The 11,681-nt window shown below is 39.4% G+C and overlaps 1 pseudogene; it reads right to left on the bottom strand.

Annotated features, from left to right (window-relative positions):
- Window positions 1-4,984: 4,984 nt before the first annotated feature.
- Window positions 4,985-5,133, bottom strand: LOC138759653 (U1 spliceosomal RNA; annotated as a pseudogene).
- Window positions 5,134-11,681: the final 6,548 nt, after the last annotated feature.

The following is an 11,681-nucleotide window of genomic DNA, read 5'->3' as shown; positions in this document are numbered from 1 at the left end:
ATATGAATGTCTGGGATGGTGTGAGCCGTTCCTTTGGCCGTTCAGCGTTCTCACTGCCCGTGGGAAGAAGCTGTTCCTCAGCCTGGTGGTGCTGGCTCTGATCCTCCTGCATCGCTTTCCCAATGGGAGCAGCTGAAAGAGGTTGTGTGCGGGGTGGAAGGGGTTCCCAATGATTTTGTGTGCCTTCTGGTAGGTCACATCGATGGGGAGGGGGGAGGGGTGAGAGGAAGGAGACTTGTTTATAAACTTGCATCTTGTGTATTCACATTTAACTGTGACGCACAAGCACACACAGAGCAGACTTACAATCACATACATTGGGTAGCTTTTGCCCTTTTGAAAAGAGATGCTCACATTCTCACCTTCTATCATCAGGTTGCGTGCATAGATGTTGTTGATCTCCTCAAAGGAAATATATCCACTTCTCAAATTGAGGAAAATGTCACTTCTTGACTGAGTTCAGCACAGTGCTATCAGCTACATCAATTTACATGACTGAGATTCCCTTGTATATTTCTTGCTGGAATTAAGTTATGACATAATTTCTCAATTTTTTCAAGTTATCTCTGTAGCATGCAATTCTTTTTCTTTTTAAAATATTTTTATTGAGTTTAATAGATAACATATACACATAATATTCTAATAAATGACATAAACCATATCATATGCATAAAATAGATAAAATACATAGAATGCCGGTCGAAAACATATCCATTATTCTTTTCCTCACTAAATCTTATCTCAAACGTTGAATCTAGGATTGGATTAAATTAATAATTTACACATTATTTTAAAGATAATATTGAAAACTTGAGACAAAAATAACTTTCTTTTAAATAAGTTATAAATAAAAAGGAATTCATACTTCTCAGAGAAAAAAAACTTCATCTTGTTTAATATGGTCTATGTTTTCAATTCTCAATTAAACACATCTTTATCTTTTTTTAAAACAACCACATCTTTATCTAATTTCCTAAAAAGAAAACAAAAGAAGAAAAGGGAAAAAAAAACATATAATCATACCCTTTCTTTAAACAAGGTTAAATGATATAAATAATAAACAAATGATTGAATATATACCTCCAGAAACCAGACAGTACATCTCCGGAGCATCCAACACCTTAAATCTTTATCTTCTTTCTTCTTTGGCTTGGCTTCGCGGACGAAGATTTATGGAGGGGTAATGTCCACGTCAGCTGCAGGCTCGTTTGTGGTTGACAAGTCCGATGTGGGACAGGCAGACACGGATGCAGCGGTTGCAGGGGAAAATTGGTTGGTTGGGGTTGGGTTTTGGGTTTTTCCTCCTTTGTCTTTTGTCAGTGAGGTGGGCTCTGCGGTCTTCTTCAAAGGAGGTTGCTGCCCGCCAAACTGTGAGGCGCCAAGATGCATGGTTGGAGGCGATATCAGCCCACTGGCGGTGGTCAATGGGGCAGGCACCAAGAGATTTCTTTAGGCAGTCCTTGTACCTCTTCTTTGGTGCACCCCTATCACGGGGGCCAGTGGAGAGCTCACCATATAACACGATCTTGGGAAGGCGATGGTCCTCCATTCTGGAGACGTGACCTACCCAGCGCAGTTGGATCTTCAGGAGCGTGGATTCGATGCTGTCGGCCTCTGCCATCTCGAGTACTTCGATGTTAGGGATGAAGTCGCTCCAATGAATGTTGAGGATGGAGCGGAGATAACGCTGGTGGAAGCGTTCTAGGAGCCGTAGGCGATGCTGGTAGAGGACCCATGATTCGGAGCCGAACAGGAGTGTGGGTATGACAACGGCTCTATATACGCTAATCTTTGTGAGGTTTTTCAGTTGGTTGTTTTTCCAGATTATTTTGAGTAGTCTTCCAAAGGCGCTATTTGCAAGCTCACACCAAGACACAAGAGCAACTTGTCCGTGAACTACTCTTTGCAGACGATGCCGCTTTAGTTGCCCATTCAGAGCCAGCTCTTCAGCGCTTGACGTCCTGTTTTGCGGAAACTGCCAAAATGTTTGGCCTGGAAGTCAGCCTGAAGAAAACTGAGGTCCCCCATCAGCCAGCTCCCCACCATGACTACCAGCCCCCCCACATCTCCAGCGGGTACACAAAACTCAAAACAGTCAACCAGTTTACCTATCTCGGCTGCACCATTTCATCGGATGCTAGGATCGACAACGAGAGAAATCTTTATATTGTAATAGTAAACCACATATTATGAAAATTAAACTTTACCTTTTTAATGTTACATCTGATTTTTCTAAACTTAGGTAAGACATGATGTCCTGAAATCATTGAATATGAGTAGGAAGGATGCTGCCTTTCCTTTTCATCAGAATTGCCTGTCTCGCTATCAAGGCGGTAAATGCTAAAATTCACTTTTGAATTTAAGTCAATAATATTTTCTCTTCTTGAGAAAAAAACAAATAAAACAATTAGCTGGCACGGTTCCAATTAGATCTTTAAAAAAACTACTGCTAAAATTTGAAAAATATTTTTAAAAATTTTTTCTAGACAAGGGCAAGCCCAAAACATATGTATCAATGAAGAATCATAGATTTCACTCTTATCACATCATGGATCAATATCAGAATCTATTTAATTTTAGATGGAGGTACTCTGTACGCCACTTTGAATTACACCAAACAATGCCATGCTTCCAATCCTCATCTGAAAGTGATAAATTCAGATCACGTTTCCAATCATTCTTGATCTTAACTAGTGAGGCGATTCTTATATCCATCAAATTATTATAAATAATTGATACTGAGCCTCTAGGAGACATCTGTAAATTAAAAAAAAATACATCAAGAATGTTTGTTTCAGGAATTTGTGGAAAATCAGAGAGTTTAGATTGAACAAACCACCTTACTTGTAAACATCTGAAAAAAATGGCTATTGAGTAATTTAAGTTTTACGAGCAAAATTATCTTGAATAAAAAGATGTTTAAAACTTTTAATACCTACTCTGTTATTCCTTATAACCTGTATCCAACAATGAAGGTTGAAACAGGAATAGGACTGGCAAGAGAGAAACCATGAAGTCCAATTCTAATATTATTCCAACAGCCTTTTCTCAAGTGCTAAATTTACCTATGGATCTCTCAACATTTGAATTTATTTCTGACCAGTGATCAGACCTGGTCTGATCAATTAGCTGGCACGGTTCCAATTAAGCTATTCCTCAATTTCTAAGAGTGATATAGATGGTCTCCCTTCTCTGAAGTAAATGGATGGTTGTCCACTTAGTCCACACTAATTTAAAATCTTAGGTTAATTCCAGGTAATGATTGGCTAGGTTTGTGTTCAGCTAAGAAGCATGCAATCAAATGGCAGAGCTGTCATTAACTTTGCACATATATGACTGTGTTCCAGAAGCAGCGATAAGATTTCATAAAGGTGATTGTTTGCCTTTCAAGGTCCTAGGACAGTGAGAGTGCCATGTTGGCTGTCAGCTGTTAGTTTCCCTGTCTTTTTGTTTGGCCATATGGAGCAACCCATGCTGCAAGTCTACACGGTCAAGGCTCATCAATCTTTTCTCTGTTACATTAACAATTGCATTGGTGCTATCTCCTGCACCCATGAGGATCTCATCAACTTTATCCACTTTGCTGCCAACTTCCACCCTGACCTCAAATTCATCTGGTCTTTCTCTGGAACTCTCCCCTCTTTCTTGATCTTTCTGTTTCCATTTTGGGAGACAAACGATCAGCAACCATCTTCTATAAACTCACCAACTTCCACAGTTACCATGACTAAAACTTCTTCCCCTCCTGACTCGTGTAGATTTCTATTCCCTTCTCTCAATTCCTCCATCTTCAATGCATCTACTCCCTGGATAAGGTCTTCCATTCCATGAAAACTGAGGGGCACTCCTTCTTCAGAAAATGTGGTTTGCCCTCTATTGCCATTGACTTAGCCCTTACCTCCATCTCCTCAATTTCACACACATCTGCCCTGGCCCCATTTCCAGATACAAAAAAGACAGGGTTCCACTTGTTCTCATCTACCACCCCAGCATCCTCCACATCAAACATATTATTCTCTGCAATTTCCATCGTCTATACTGTGATCCCACCACCAGACACAGCTTCCCCTTCACTCCTCTCACCTCTGTCCATAAGGATCTCTGTGACTCCCTTGTTCTTTCCAACCAATTGCCTCTCCCCTGGAAGCTACCCCTGTGACCGCAAGAAGTGCTATGCTTGTGCCCACACCTCCTCCCTTATCATTATTCAAGGCCCAAGTGAAGCATCCATTGAGGGTTTGGCAAATGAAAATGTAAAAAAAAAACGGGGCCATTGGTTATTATGGAGTAAATGCTTTGGAGATATGGTGCCAAGGCACACATTAGACATGCTCTGGTGAATAGTGTAGCTGGTTTAAGGTATTAAATGGCCTCCTGTCATAGTGTTTCTCTGGAAAATGACAGTTACGATAAATGAAATTTGATTATACTGAAAAAATAGTCAACGTATTCAATATGAATTTTAGCAGTGCTTCTTCTAAGTAAATAAAAAGTTTTGTATGAAAAAATCTGTGTAAGTTGTGACATTAATTAATAAAAACAGAAAGGGCCCTGGGATTAGTTAAATGGACATGTTTAAATTTCAAATTTTCAATTCTACTAATCTATTGATTTCCTGTCATGCCCAATTTTCTTTTGCCATATTCAAATGTTGCATTACTATTTTGGTTCCGACTTTGTGGCCACTTTTTTTTACAGGAATAGAACCATCAAATTTTAGAACATTACAGCATAGAAACAGGCCCCTTCAGCCCTTCTAGTTTGTGCCAAACCATTTTTTTGCCTAGTCCATTGCCCTCAATCCCTCTCCCAATCCATGCAACTGCCCACATTTTTCTTATATGTTAAAATTGCATCCACATTCACCACTTCAGCTAGCTGCTCAACCGTACACTCCCACTACTCTCTGTGTGAGGAGGTTCCCCCAAAACCTTTTCCCTTTCACCCTTAACCCATGTCCTCTGGTTTGTATCTCAAATTCTTTTTTAGTGCAAACACAGTCCCCACTACCACAAATTTTGCTGTCAAGTGTCCCACATTTGGGGACTTCTCAGGCATCAGCACACCCAATGTGCAATGGAATAGTCTTGTCCTGGGAGATCGGCCATCCTGACCACTGATTCTCCCAGCTATCCCATAGAATAGGAGGTCATCTGAGGTCATGCTGCTGAAGGAACTCGGTTGGTCAATCTGAATTTGCAAAGAGAAGAGTAGACCCTTTGCTTCAGGTCTTTCATCAGAACTGGAACAGTGAGAAAACCAGCTTGTTTTAAGTTAAAGACAGAGGGAAACAAAGAGAATATATCTATAGGATGCAGGTCTAATTTTCACAATTACTTAAAAAAAACTAACAGTACAGACAGAGAAGATGAAATAAACAAATTGAGACAGAGAGCTGCAGAGTTATAAAGTTGATTACTTGGAAGAGTGGACCAGGGAGCTACCGTACACATGAACCCCTGGGAATGCTGGGAAGGGATGGAAGAGATATGTACTAGCTGGTGGCGGAAATTATCAAGGGCCAGAAGGTCAAGACAGGATGTTGCCATGGAAGCTTCAAACAGAACATGAGTGCAGCCTGCACCTTGCAGATGTATCTCTGCTCTTGTGGACTAAAGGGAAGTCAAATGAAGCTTGTCTCCTTGAGTGTGGAGATTGGGTGATCTGCCTAAAGCAGCAATGAACAGCTAACTGTGGGGTATGACAGAAAACAGCAGCCATTAGGAATGATCTTGAATCTAGAAAACTAACAGTGATTTCAAACCTGACCTCTAAAGGCAGAGCGGTCAGTTAAACGCGTGAGGATTTATAAGATGTTGCAGGTCACAGAACTCAGTAAGAATCAGGAAGACTATTTTAGCCCAGGATAAGCAGAGATAAGATGACCAAAACCTAATAGTTCTATGGGTAAACCTCTCACTCCAGTGAGGCTGAAAATGATATTGCAGATTAATTTTGCATTGCTCTACTGAAAACAAGTTGGCAGCTCTGCTGGAGCAGGTATAAAGGCAGTGCTGCCACTGGTGTGCACCCACGGAGAGTGGGAGGCAGAGACACTGCACTCTGTGTGGCTTCCATCAGCTCCATACAGGCTTTCAACAGCCTGATAAAGGAGCCGACGGTTTTTTTTTATTAACAATCTCATGACCGTGGGGTCTGGACCCAAAATGGTGGCACCAATGATCGACAACAGCCATGAGGGGTTGCAGACTCCAGAAAAGTGGAGGACTGCTGCAGGGCATCAGAAAATGAAGAGACCACCCCCCCTCCCCCTGTCGGTGAAGGAGAAAATGAGCAGTGAGGAGATCTGTGGCTGAAGGACCCACACAGGAAGTGGGCTGCTGGCGGCTCGAGATGAGGAATCCACGAAGGCCATGGGTTGCTGGATACTGCAGTCAAGGGACTCTCACCCCAGGCTGTGGACTGGCTGAGACTGGCTCGGAACTGGCTGAAGGGGTATCAGGTATCAGAACCAGGATGCGAGAGAGGTATCGGAGGTTCCAATCTGGAGCTCGGGTGACCGATAGTTTGGCCTGGACTCTGTGGCTGTGGGGGCTGCTGGAGCACTGGAGGTGAATTCACAGATACTCAGTGACTTTTGGGGGTGGGGAGCTCTCTTTTGTTTCTCTTTCTCTGACTGCAAGATGCGCTTCAGGCAATTTCTGCCGATGGCGAATCTGTCTGCCTTACAGCAGACAAGAGTAATTTTGTGTAAAATGGCTCTGTTTCTATTACATGATGATAAATTGAATATTGAATCTTAACATCATTTGGGAGTATATACATCCACAAGAACTGGGAAAAATGGAAATCCCTCTGAGGAAATTAATTTCCTAATGGTGCTTACACAGTCCGATATGTGTCCAAAATCAATCTACTGTGGGTTATGCCAATTTCCAAAAGCATATTGATCGATTCACATAATTGTGTGAATTAATATTTGGATCCAAACCCTTGCCTTTGTGCTTGTATTTGATTGGACCTGTAGAGGGTGCAAGTATGTAGATTACATGCAAATGAAGTTGAATGTGATCACACACATTTACTGCAATATGTAGACAATGGACTTACTTCCTGATTTATTCCATTATTCTAAATTTAGGCTGATGTCTCTCAAATTAATTTTGAAAATTACTGTTGATCACCTTCCTGATCCTTTTACCAGTTTTCTTAAATCTGTGTCCCTAGGGCATTCAAACACCTTTGCCAGTGGTAAGTTTCTGCCACAGTAGATGAATGAAAGGGTGAGGTTTATTTGATAATGATCTATTTCATCATTGTGACCTTATGGCCATGATAATAAAGTTGGCAAAAAATATATATGGTGGTGATACCAAAGCTGCTGCGACGACAATGCTCCCGCTTGGTGCAGACCTGACAGAGAGGGGAGCAGCGACACAGCACTACTCGGCAGAGTCTACTCCCTGGTAGTGATGTGGATGGCTCCATACAGGGTTTAAATGGCCTGTTAAAGGAACAGATGGCTCTTAAAAAAAAGCATGCAAACACTACCTGTGCTGAGCAGTGTACCTCAATGGGCTGCAGACTCCAGAGAGCAGTGGACCGGTGCAAGGCACCAGAAATGGGGAGAACACTACCCGCTAAGAAGGAGAAGCCTGGAAGACGAGCCTACAGGGAAGGTGGCCATGGCAGTGGACCAGAGAGAGGCTCAGAGGCTGAAAGACAAACAGAGGCTGCCGGCTGCTGGAGACTGGTTCACGAAAACCAAATATCCTGATGGGGTAAACCACAGTTTGCATATAATTGTCTGGTCAGGCACACCCATTGGCTGACTGCACCTCCCACAGGCTCCTGGATAAAGGTGACTGTTCTACAGCCACAGCCCCCTCCTCAGAGCAGTATGTATGTGCCCTTGGTCTTTCGAATAATTGATGGTGCATATCATATCACAGGTTTGGAGGTGGCTGCCAATAGTTTGAAGAGGAGACTGTGCAGTTGCAGAGACTGCAGGAGCACTGGAAGAGAATCCTCACTCACTCAGGGTCTCTTTTGCTTTTTGTTCATGGCCACTCTTTGTTTGGCTTATGGCAGATAAAAGTTGATGTACATCATGTATATTATATTTTTATGTAATATTAGGTGACAAGAAAAGAAACCTTGAACTTTGAACATAGATGACTAATTTTGATATGGATTTACAGCAAATTTGAATGTACTAATTCAATGTTGGCTTTGTGGTATCCCTTTAGAAAATTTACATGTAAATCTGACATGATTCAAAATCCTGTAGATAAAGCACAAAGAGTTATTTAGTTATTGATAATTAGGGAGACTGTGCTCATCATATTCAGTTGTGAAGCTTGTGCATTTCTTTTTTTTTTAATGTTTTTAAATTTTTCACACTATGAACCATACTAACCAAAAGACACACGAACATTTCCCTCTTGAATATATACAGTGTCATTTTCTCCCCTTTTTCCCCTCTCCCTTCCCTCCCTCCTACACCCCCCCCCTCCCCACCCACTCAAAGTTTAACATATACAATACATTAAACCCATTAAACAATGTCATCACATAATGAAAATAAACAAGAAATTTGTGTTTTCTACTTTTACATACTGGGTCAGTTCATTTCGTCTTCTCCTCCTTTTGTCATTTTAGGTGGTGGAAGTCCGCGGTAGGACTTCTCTGTTGTGTTCCATGTACGGTTCCAAAATTTGTTCGAATACTGTGATGTTATTTCTTAAATTGTATGTTATTTTTTCCAATGGAATACATTTATTCATTTCTATGTACCATTGCTGTATTCTCAGGCTATCTTCTAATTTCCAGGTTGACATAATACATTTTTTTGCTACAGCTAAGGCTATCATAATAAATCTTTTTTGTGATCCCTCCAAATTGAGTCCAAGTTCTTTACTTCTTATATTACTTAGAAGAAAGATCTCTGCATTTTTTGGTATGTTGCTTTTCGTGATCTTATTTAATACCTGATTTAGATCTTCCCAAAACTTTTCCACTTTCTCACATGCCCATATTGCATGTACTGTTGTTCCCATTTCCTTCTTACAGCAAAAAAAAACACCTGTCTGATACTGTTGGGTCCCATTTATTTAACTTTTAGGGCGTGGTGTATAGCCTGTGTAACCAATTATATTGTATCATGCGTAACCTCGTGTTTATTGTATTTCTCATAGTTCCGGAGCATAGCTTTTCCCATGTTTCATTCTTTATCTTTATATTTAGATCTTGTTCCCATTTTTGTTTGGGTTAACAGCTTGTTTCCTTGTTCTCTTTCTCTTGCAGTTTGATGTACATGTTTGTTATAAATATTTTAATTATCACTGTCTGTAATCACATATTCAAAATTGCTTCCTTCTGGTAACCTCAGTCTGCTTCCCAATTTGTCCTTCAAGTAGGTTTTCAGTTGGTGGTATGCAAACATTGTACCGTGAGTTATATCATATTTGTCCTTCATTTGTTCAAAAGATAATAATTTATTTCCCAAAAAACAATTTTCTATTCTTTTGATCCCTTTTCTCTCCCATTCTCTAAAGGAAAGGTTATCTATTGTGAAAGGGATTAGTTGATTTTGCGTCAATATTAATTTTGGTAGTTCATAATTTGTTTTATTCCTTTCTACATGAATCTTCTTCCAAATGTTGAGCAGATGATGCAATACCAGTGAATTCCTACGTTGCACCAATTTTTCATCCCATTTATATAGTATATGTTCAGGTATCTTCTCCCCTATTTTATCTAGTTCTAATCTGGTCCAATCTGTTTTTTCCCTTGTTTGATAAAAATCTGATAGATATCGTAATTGTGCTGCTCTATAATAATTCTTAAAGTTTGGTAGCTGTAAGCCCCCTTGTTTGTAGCATTCTGTTAATTTATCTAGCACTATCCTTGATTTCCTTATTATTGCTTGAAGAATTTCTCTGTTAGGTGAATTGGTAATGATTGAAATAAGTATTGTATCCTTGGGAAGATATTCATTTTAATGCAATTTACCCTTCCTATCAGTATTAGTGGTAAGTCTTTCCAATGTTCTAAGTCGTCTTGTAATTTCTTCATTAATGGCTGATAATTTAGTTTGTATAGATGGCCTAGATTATTATCTAGTTGTATACCTAAGTATCGAATTGCTTGTGTTTGCCATCTAAATGGTGATTCTTTCTTAAACTTTGTGAATTCCGCATTATTCATTGGCATTGCTTCACTTTTATTTGCGTTGATCTTGTACCCCGATACTTTTCCATATTCCTTCAATTTCTTATGTAATTCTTTTATTGATATTTCTGGTTCTGTTAAGTATACTATGATGTTATCTGCAAATAGACTGATTTTATATTCCTTCTCTTTTATTTTTATCCCTCTTATTTTATTTTCTGTTCTTATCAGTTCTGCCAGTGGTTCTATAGCTAACGCGAAGAGTGAGGGAGATAGTGGACATCCCTGCCTTGTTGATCTGCTTAATTTAAATTGGCTTGATATATATCCATTTACTGTCACCTTCGCCAATGGTCCCTTATATAATGCTTTAATCCAATTAATATATTTCTCTGGTAGGTTGAACCTCTGTAGTACTTTGAATAAATAATTCCATTCTACTCTGTCAAAGGCTTTCACTGCGTCTAAGGCAAATGCCACTGTTGGCGTCTTGTTTCCTTGTACTGCATGGATTAAGTTAATGAACTTACAGATATTGTCCGTTGTTCGTCTTTTCTTAATAAATCCAGTTTGATCTAGATTTGCTATTTTTGGTACACAGTCAGCCAATCTGTTTGCTAATAGTTTAGCTATTATCTTATAATCTGTGTTAAGTAGAGATATTGGTCTATACGATGCTGGTGTTAATGGATCTTTCCTCGTCTTTGGTATTACTGTAATTATTGCTGTTTTGCATGAATCTGGCATGCTTTGTGTTTCTTCAATCTGGTTCATTACTTCCAGGAGAGGAGGAATTAATAAGTATTTAAATGTTTTATAGAATTCTATTTGGAGTCCATCCTCTCCTGGCGTTTTATTGTTCGGTAGTGTTTTTAATAAATCCTGTATTTCCTCTATTTCAAATGATTTTATTATTTTATTTTGTTCCTCTTCTTGCAATTTCGGTAGCTCAATTTTAGCTAGAAACTCATCTATTTTGTCTTCTTTCCCTTCATTCTCAGTTCGATATAGTTGCTCATAGAATTCCTTGATGTTTTCATTGATCTCCATTGGGTTATAAGTAATTTGTTTGTCCTTTTTCCTTGATGCCAATACCGTTCTTTTAGTTTGTTCTGTCTTAAGCTGCCAAGCTAGTATCTTGTTCATTTTTTCTCCTAGCTCATAATACTTGTTTTGTCTTCATTATGTTCTTCTCCACCTTGTATGTTTGTAGTGTTTCATATTTTATTTTTTTGTCCACCAATTCTCTTCTTTTTGTTGTATCTTCCCTTATTGCTAATTCTTTTTCTATACTTGCTATTTCCCTTTCCAGCTGTTCTATTTCAAGATTTGTAGTCCTTCTTCATCTTAGATACGTAACTTATTATCTTCCCTCTGATGAACGCTTTCGTTGCTTCCCATGGTATAAATTTATCTTTCACTGATTCCGTATTTATTTCAAAGTACATTTTAATTTGTCGCTCAATGAATTCTCTAAAATCCTGTCTTTTAAGTAGCATGGAGTTTAATCTCCATCTATACGTTCTGGGTGGGATGTCCTCCAGCTC

The sequence above is a fragment of the Narcine bancroftii genome, chromosome 3 (assembly GCF_036971445.1).
Source record: "Narcine bancroftii isolate sNarBan1 chromosome 3, sNarBan1.hap1, whole genome shotgun sequence".
Lineage (NCBI taxonomy): Eukaryota > Metazoa > Chordata > Chondrichthyes > Torpediniformes > Narcinidae > Narcine > Narcine bancroftii.
The sequence above is the reverse complement of the archived record's forward strand: the minus strand, read 5'-3'. Positions and strand labels throughout refer to the sequence as shown.